Source organism: Cydia amplana, chromosome 1 (genome assembly GCF_948474715.1).
Source record: "Cydia amplana chromosome 1, ilCydAmpl1.1, whole genome shotgun sequence".
NCBI classification, from domain to species: domain Eukaryota; kingdom Metazoa; phylum Arthropoda; class Insecta; order Lepidoptera; family Tortricidae; genus Cydia; species Cydia amplana.
Window position 1 is genome coordinate 5,815,428 of NC_086069.1, and position 7,674 is coordinate 5,823,101.

General features: G+C 38.2%; 1 pseudogene; it reads right to left on the reverse strand.

Annotated features, from left to right (window-relative positions):
* Positions 1–7,674, reverse strand: LOC134662020 (UDP-glucosyltransferase 2-like; annotated as a pseudogene).

Genomic DNA, 7,674 nt, shown 5'->3' on the forward strand with positions numbered 1-7,674 from the left:
TTCTTTTCTTTTTAGTAATAGGCACTTTTATATTTCCCTTCCTAAATAACAATTTCAATACTATTTTTATAACATACAAAGCAACTACAACTAATGCTAATAAGTCCAAGTACATCTTCTGGTACCAGGGCAGCAGCAGCGCGGGGGAGCGCAGATGCGGCGCGCCGCGCGTGCGCACCACGTGCTCCACCCAGTGCACCAGCTCTTTGCCTGGGGGCACCACGCGGTCGTGGTACAACTTTGAAAGTTCTTTCACCTTCTCAGAATATCTAAAACAATAGTGAAATATATGAAATATTTATTTTATTTTATAAACCAAAAAAGCCGCCTGTTTACTCACTTTGTACTAGTTAGCATTTCTTCTATGGCAACCTTCATTTCACCAGCCATTTCGTAAGACAGGTCGACCATCTTCGCGTATCCCTTGTTCACAGCTCTCAGCGCATTGACGCGCTGGTCGGCCCCGTACGGCATGACGATCGTGGGGACTCCAAAATAAACTGTCTCGGTGGTGGACAGGAGACCGCCATGAGTGATGAAAAGGCGCATGTTTGGATGAGCTGAAACGTAATTCCAAATTTTAATATTTTGCAATATGAATATTAGAAACCAAGCGCAAAGGTAGCATTGTGTAAGCACGCCACCGGGAGAGATGTGAGAAGGTTTGTTGAAAGCGATTTAACGTAAGGCTTAGGATAAGAACTGTTCAGGAAGTATCACATAGAGTTCGATGTTTCTCCTCATCATTCATTGATAGGTTAATTACCGTTACTGTAAGAGATTATATTTTCAGATTCAGACCTGTTCAGTTCAGACTTCAGATTAAGAAAAGTGACTGGACTGAAACTGAACGAGAGCCGTAAAACGTTAGTGCCCTGAGAGGGCTGCTATCAGCCGATAGTTACATAATCTGAACCTATATGATCTTAAATGTCCAATACATGTACGAGGGGTGTTCAAAATATTCTCGGTATGAGAATGAAAACAAACAAGTACGAAAAGTTTGATATTTTTATTTTTCAATATACTCCCCCCCTATGTTCATACACTTAAAAGATCGATCAATTATTTTTTTTAATCCTGCATAAAAATATTTTTTATCTTTGGTGTAAAAATGCTCCTCCACTGCCGCCTTCAATGCTTCATCATCGGAAAATTTATTTCCACGCAGATCCTTTTTAAGATTGGGGAACAAAAAGAAGTCGCTGGGGGCTAAGTCCGGACTATACGGTGGGTGAGTAACAGTTTCAATCCCACATTCAACAATAGCTGCCTTGGCAATATGAGCAGTATGGACGGGGGCGTTGTCATGCAGAAGCATAACACCTTTGGTTAACTTTCCTCGCCTCTTTTCTTTGATTGCATCCTTTAATTGACGTAGAATGTTAGCGTAGTACTGTCCTGTGATATTTACACCTTTTTCTTTATAATCGATCAGTAATACTCCTTCACAATCCCAAAATATCGTGGCCATGACCTTGCCAGCTGAAGGGATGACCTTGAACTTCTTGGGATGAGCTGAACCCTTAATGTGCCACTGCATGGACTCTTGTTTACTCTCTGGGTCATAATGATGAACCCAGGTTTCATCTCCAGTAACTATTATTTGCAGCACCTCATCAGGATTTTCACCGCACAGGTCAATAAAATCGGAACAACAAGCTACACGCATGTCTTTTTGAAGCCGAGTCAGCATTCGCGGAACCCATCTTGCACTTACTTTTGACATATTAAGATGGTCATGGATAATATCATGTACGGTACCAATAGAGAGATTGGTTACTTGTGCTATAGATTTTACCTTCACTCGACCATCTTCCAATATAAGTTTTTCCACTTTATCAATATTTTCTTGTGAAGTAGCTACTACAGGCCGGCCAGGTCTAGGGTCGTCTTCAACACTCTCCCTTCCACGTTTAAACTCGCTTGACCACTTTTGAATGGTAGATAAAGAAGGAGCAGACTCACGGTAAACACAATCCATTTCCTCTTTTATGGTTTTTTGATTTTTACCCTGTTTTGTCAAGAATTTTATCACGCATCGATGTTCTAATTTAGTTAACATTGTCAATTCCCACATGATGTTCATGTTTGTTCAGCAATTGCAGAAAAACAAAAGAACATCTCGCTTCGAATTATACTTTTTTTTAATGTCAATGAATAAACCTTAGCGGCCAGTAACGAAAGAAATTTTAGAAGAGGTTGTGAGATATCAATACCGAGAATATTTTGAACGCCCCTCGTATATCTCACCTAGAATGCTTTGCTGCGGCGCCCACTCCAAAATATGAACATTTTTAGGTAAATTTGGTAATTGTTCTTCAAACTTCCATAGCACAGTTTGCTTCAATCCACCAAATACTTCCAAGAATTCTTTTTTTAAAGAATCTGGCCAGTCTTTGCTCTTGGCATTGGTTCCCATACTGAAGTATATGACTCCATGCTTTGCCTCATCCATAATCTTTTGGAGATTCTGTAAGTGTAAAATTGAGCTAGATAGCCATGTAACTTATATATACTCAAATAAGCCGTGACATAGTTATAATTATATCCTCCTAAGGCCCAGCCATACCAACGAAACATCCAAAATTTGCCACTGAAATTTTAACCTAAATGGTAGGAAATAGAGTTGATTTTGCGTTGTTTGAAAATTAAACGAATCAAGCAAAAGCGACTCTGTTCCAATTGCATATGATTTAAATTACATCGAACCGAATAGGTACTATAGGTAGGACCTTGGGGTCCTTGGGCCTTAGGAGGATAATTTAAAGTTCTCGTTAAAAACACATTATTATTCAAAAAATATTTGGTAAATAGAGGTAGGTAATTAAATAAATTTCGCGATAGACGTCGTCTATAAATGTGAGTTAAAAATGTTGAACTGCTGGCCATGTGCCGCCATTGGTTTTGCCAACAAGCTCGGGCCACAACGACTAAACGTCTCTGCCCAATACACCGTATCATACCATGACCGTGCTATGAACGTGTCAGGCAAAAAAAATAACTTTGTATTAAAAAGTATGAGACTATGCCCACTAGCCCGTTCCGTCACCGACTATACCCGTAGCGTGCCATGGACGGACCGTCAAAATTTGTCGGCGAGGATATTTTGCCGGTGCCGAAACGCTCCGTGCATGGCACGCAACACGCAACGTTGCTAGAACGGTACGTGCAGGCGGCGAAACGGTGAGCATACGTAACCGCGTTACGCGGTTACGTTATAGGTAACCGCGTATGGTGACCGTTATTTTAAGCCCGTTATAAACGCGTTGCCATATTTCTTGCTAGCTCTTGCCACTGCCAGTCTAAAACCGTCAGTTTTAGAAGACGCACGTTAATTTGAATAGGTACCTAATAAATTGGATGACAAAAAGTAATAGTCCGGAAATACGAATTTTTAAACAATTTAAATAATTTTCTTGTCATAAGTATTCGATTGCTCTTTCTAAAAGCCTGGCTCACGCGAAAACACAGATGAAACTAATTATGTATAGAAATACATGTACGGTAACGCCGGGTATGAACGCTGTTGCTACGGGAATTATAGGCGGATGCTTCGGGGATGATACACGGATACTACGGTCACTAAACCCGTTATGCACGGATATGAAACGATGTGGACACGGTGTAGTGGGCATAGTAGTCCGTGTCGCACGTTACATTCCGTGCTTGTTCATAGCACGGTCATGGTATGGTACGGATACGGTGCAGTGGGCAGACACCTTAAGAAGAACTTACGTTTGAACCTCTGACACTTAAACGGCAGAATTTTTTATAAACAATTTGAACTGTAGCTCCTTACCGCTGGAAGAGGCTTGGTGTTAGGATCGATATGATATCCTCCAATTTCCTTAACGTTCGGAGGCACACTGATGGGCTGGCTCAGCGAAGTGTGGGAGTTTGTCAGCATGAATGTGCCGTTGAACAATACTTCCTCGTATGGGGGCAGCTGCCTACCCCGTTTTGCGAACAGGGGCGTAAATACTTCTTCGTACACTGCGGCCTCTTTCGGAACTAAGTAGCTGAAAGTACATGATTACAGTATATAGTTTGAATACAGTGACACCTTAGAAAGGTAAATATTCTTTATTTTCAAGACATAAATTTACTAAGGGCGCGCAAGACCCTACGAGCGCTACTATTGTTTAAGTTAAGTAGATAAGTTCAAAGTTAAGTTATGTTTGTTAATAGTTCGGGCACCCCAGAGTGAAATTTCAAAACTCATTATACATATGTTGAAAACTTACAAATATTTTACAGCCTTGTACGCAACCAGGTTGAATAAGTTGGCAACTCGCTCGAAGAACGTAAACGGTGGGATCGCGGTAGAAAAGACGTTTGGGTTAAAGGAGGGGTTCGAAGGCTCGTGTATCAGCTGGAGCACCATCCAGTGGGCATCCACGGACGACGACCAGATCAGTGGGCAGTTATACAGGGACGCTATCCTGGATGTACAACCATTAAATATTAGAAATGTATATATACTTGGTCAACCAGATCTTGACAGTAGGAAAAAGGCGGCAAATTTGAAAAATTTAGGCGCGAAGGGATATCGTCCCTTGGAAAGTTGAATTTCGCGCCTTTCTCTACTGACAAGATTTGGTTGACCAGCTATATTACAGCTATAGTGATGGGGTCGAAACAACAGTAAACAATCTTTAGGTGTCTTTTTATTCAATATAGTGTATTTCAATAAAAAAAATTTAAATACACTTTTTAAAAAATAAGTCAGTGCAAATATGTAGCAACTGTAATATAGGTACCATATATAATATACCTATCCTACATTGTTTTTGTTTCATAAGTAATAGTAACTATTTTTCGAAAGCAGTTTCCGATATAAAAACACGTCAAGAATTGTTTACTCTTTTTCTAATGCTAAAAAAGCGAAGTATAAGTAGTAAAAGAGCATTTTGGTGATTAAGATGCCATTCCATTCATTTTACGACTTGAAAAATAGAGAATTCTTTAAGGCGTTATGTCCGCCATTTTTACTTTTTTATTGCTAAATTGTGCAATCAAGTTCCAATAAATAAGTGAATAGAGTAGTGGCGTTAATTTTTCAAACTTTTTGCTTCTTTACATAAAACCTATTATCTTGAAATAGATAAGTGTTTTTCTTTGTAGATATATTCTTACCCGGCAAACGCATCGGTGAAAAGCCACTCTACAATAACAGCATCAAACTCCTGCGCAGGGTCGCCGAGGAAATTCAGGAGGTTTTCAATTTGAAACATGGAGTTAATCATCTCAACGAACTGGGGTACCATGGCTAGTACATCGGTCTTTATTTCCTTGTTGATAATAGCCTTTAAATTTAACATTTTACCAACTGTAAAATAACAATTACAGTTTTATATCAAATACATAAAACCCATTCCCACATAAGTAGAGTCAGACCAAGAAAAGTCTGCAGCAGATTTGATAGCCCACGCAGTGCAAGTGTTATTTTAAACGTCAAACTTCTATGTTATTTTTTCTTTATTGGCAACACTGATAGTTGCTTAACCGCATAGTGACGGGATGTGCGTGTATTACTATTATATCGTTTAGAAAAAAAAATCATAAAAATGAGTACGCTTTTCTACCTGATTTTATTAGCTGAAAAACTTTGACTGTACTTGTGTCAATAATTATTACAATGTTATTTTATGATATCTTACGTTAATCAGTATTTATTTGTGAGTTTGAAAAAAAATATCCAAAATTCGACAATCTATACATGCGCACGTAGTCGAGGAATCCATGGCTCGGGGTTTCTTTGATCACCTATATGTAGTGAAATTGATCAAAAAGAACTACTCAATGATGCACTCGCGGATATAATGGTGAGCACAAAATCAATTCCTGCTGCATCGCAAACATATAAGGTTCCTTATAGAACATTATACAATAAGTATAAAGTAAAGGGCAACATAATATATCAAAAACCCGAGCACGGACCAAATTTACTGAAACTGAAAAGCTTGCAATTCGAAAATCTCTTGCTAAGTGCGATGATAAGTCAAGTTCTTACGTTATAATAAGTAAATAATCTAATAAAGCGCTTAAAATTATTAATTTGTAGCATTTGTATGTGATCAAAGTACCACACCTTAAAAAGACATATAACTTAAAAGTACTTAATACTTATACGATTTTTATTTTTTTATTTTTTACGGCCTTTTTAGCGGGTTTACTTTAGATTGTCAGTGAAAACAGTAGTGGTTTCAAAGTAACCCCATTCTTAATATAACTTTGATCGCGTTGTTTTTATTTATTTTTGATGAAACTATAAGTTGGCAGGCTGAGAGAAGAGAAAAAACCGATTATTATATATTTTTTTTTCATATTTTTACGCATATTAGGATCGTCAAAAAATGATGCCAAACTCAAAAATTTATCAAAGTAACCCCGGTACCTAAACATTGAAATAAATCAAACTTCAAATACTGATGATAATCAAAATCGACTTGTCGATAAACATTTGGTTGGTGTAACAAAGTAAACTCCTAAAACTCCTAAGTCCCGATGCTGATGTCCTTCTAAAAGGACAAATTCAAATCGAATGTTGCACTTTGATGGAATAAAACAAGATCCCAAATTCCAAATTATTCCAGCCGGTAGGTGTAGGTAATGGTGTGAACCCTCATTTCAGGAATATATACCTAAGTCTGCCAAGGGTTTTCCTACCGAAACCCCTTGACAGAAGAGATTATGTTTCCACGGATGTTGCTAACATAATCAGCCCCCTTCGCACCGGAAGTGGCCTTCTTTTTCGTACTTTCGGCAAGTTCCGCCGTGGCAGACTATCAATTCGGACTTATAGCATCACTTTTATGGGAAACCATTGTTCATTTTATCGCGGTATCAAGTCGGTTCGAAATTTTGCAGTCTGCTTTTCTACCATTACCTATGTAATCGATCGAGGATAATCGATCATAGAAACTCACCTTGTTTGTTGAAATACTCTATATATTTACTAAGATCAACTTCATGATACTTATCCGTCGTTTTGTTCGATGGGAACGGGGTTGCATAAGTAACCTGAAAGTTTATCAATTCCATGAAACATATAACTTAAATTACGGTTAAAATTGATTTTGGAATGTGTGAGGCCAAAATCAACGTAACGTATGCAACGTATTGGTAGACTCGGTAGGCAAAAACAAAGTGAAAATGCTGCAACACGCATCGGTAGAGGGCGCGAGTGTGACTGTCATAACTCATAAGTCGCTAAGCACTGAGCACTCTTATTCAATTGTTATTTTTCAGTATATTTTAATGTAGAAGTATGTACCTAACCCCTGCCTAACCCTTAATAACTAATCGAACAATGTTATTATTTAGTTTGTGAACGTTATAATAATATATTGTTTTAAAAATTCGACCTAGGGAGACTCGAATTCAGATCGATACACCATAAATTGGTGTGTATTAGAAACAAATGCAATATTGACTTAATTCTATTAAAGCAGCGAATGACAATTCAAGTGCAATCACTTACCTCATGTCCAGCTTCCAAAAGATGCTTTACATATCCAGCCCCAAGTATATGGTGACTCTTTCCAGCAATCGGGAAAACCACTAAAATCTTGTAGCCGCCACATAAGTGTAATAAAGCTACCAGGACTAGAGAATATAGCACTACGTTTGCCATGGTGTTAACTGAAATCAAAAATAGTTGTTTCCATA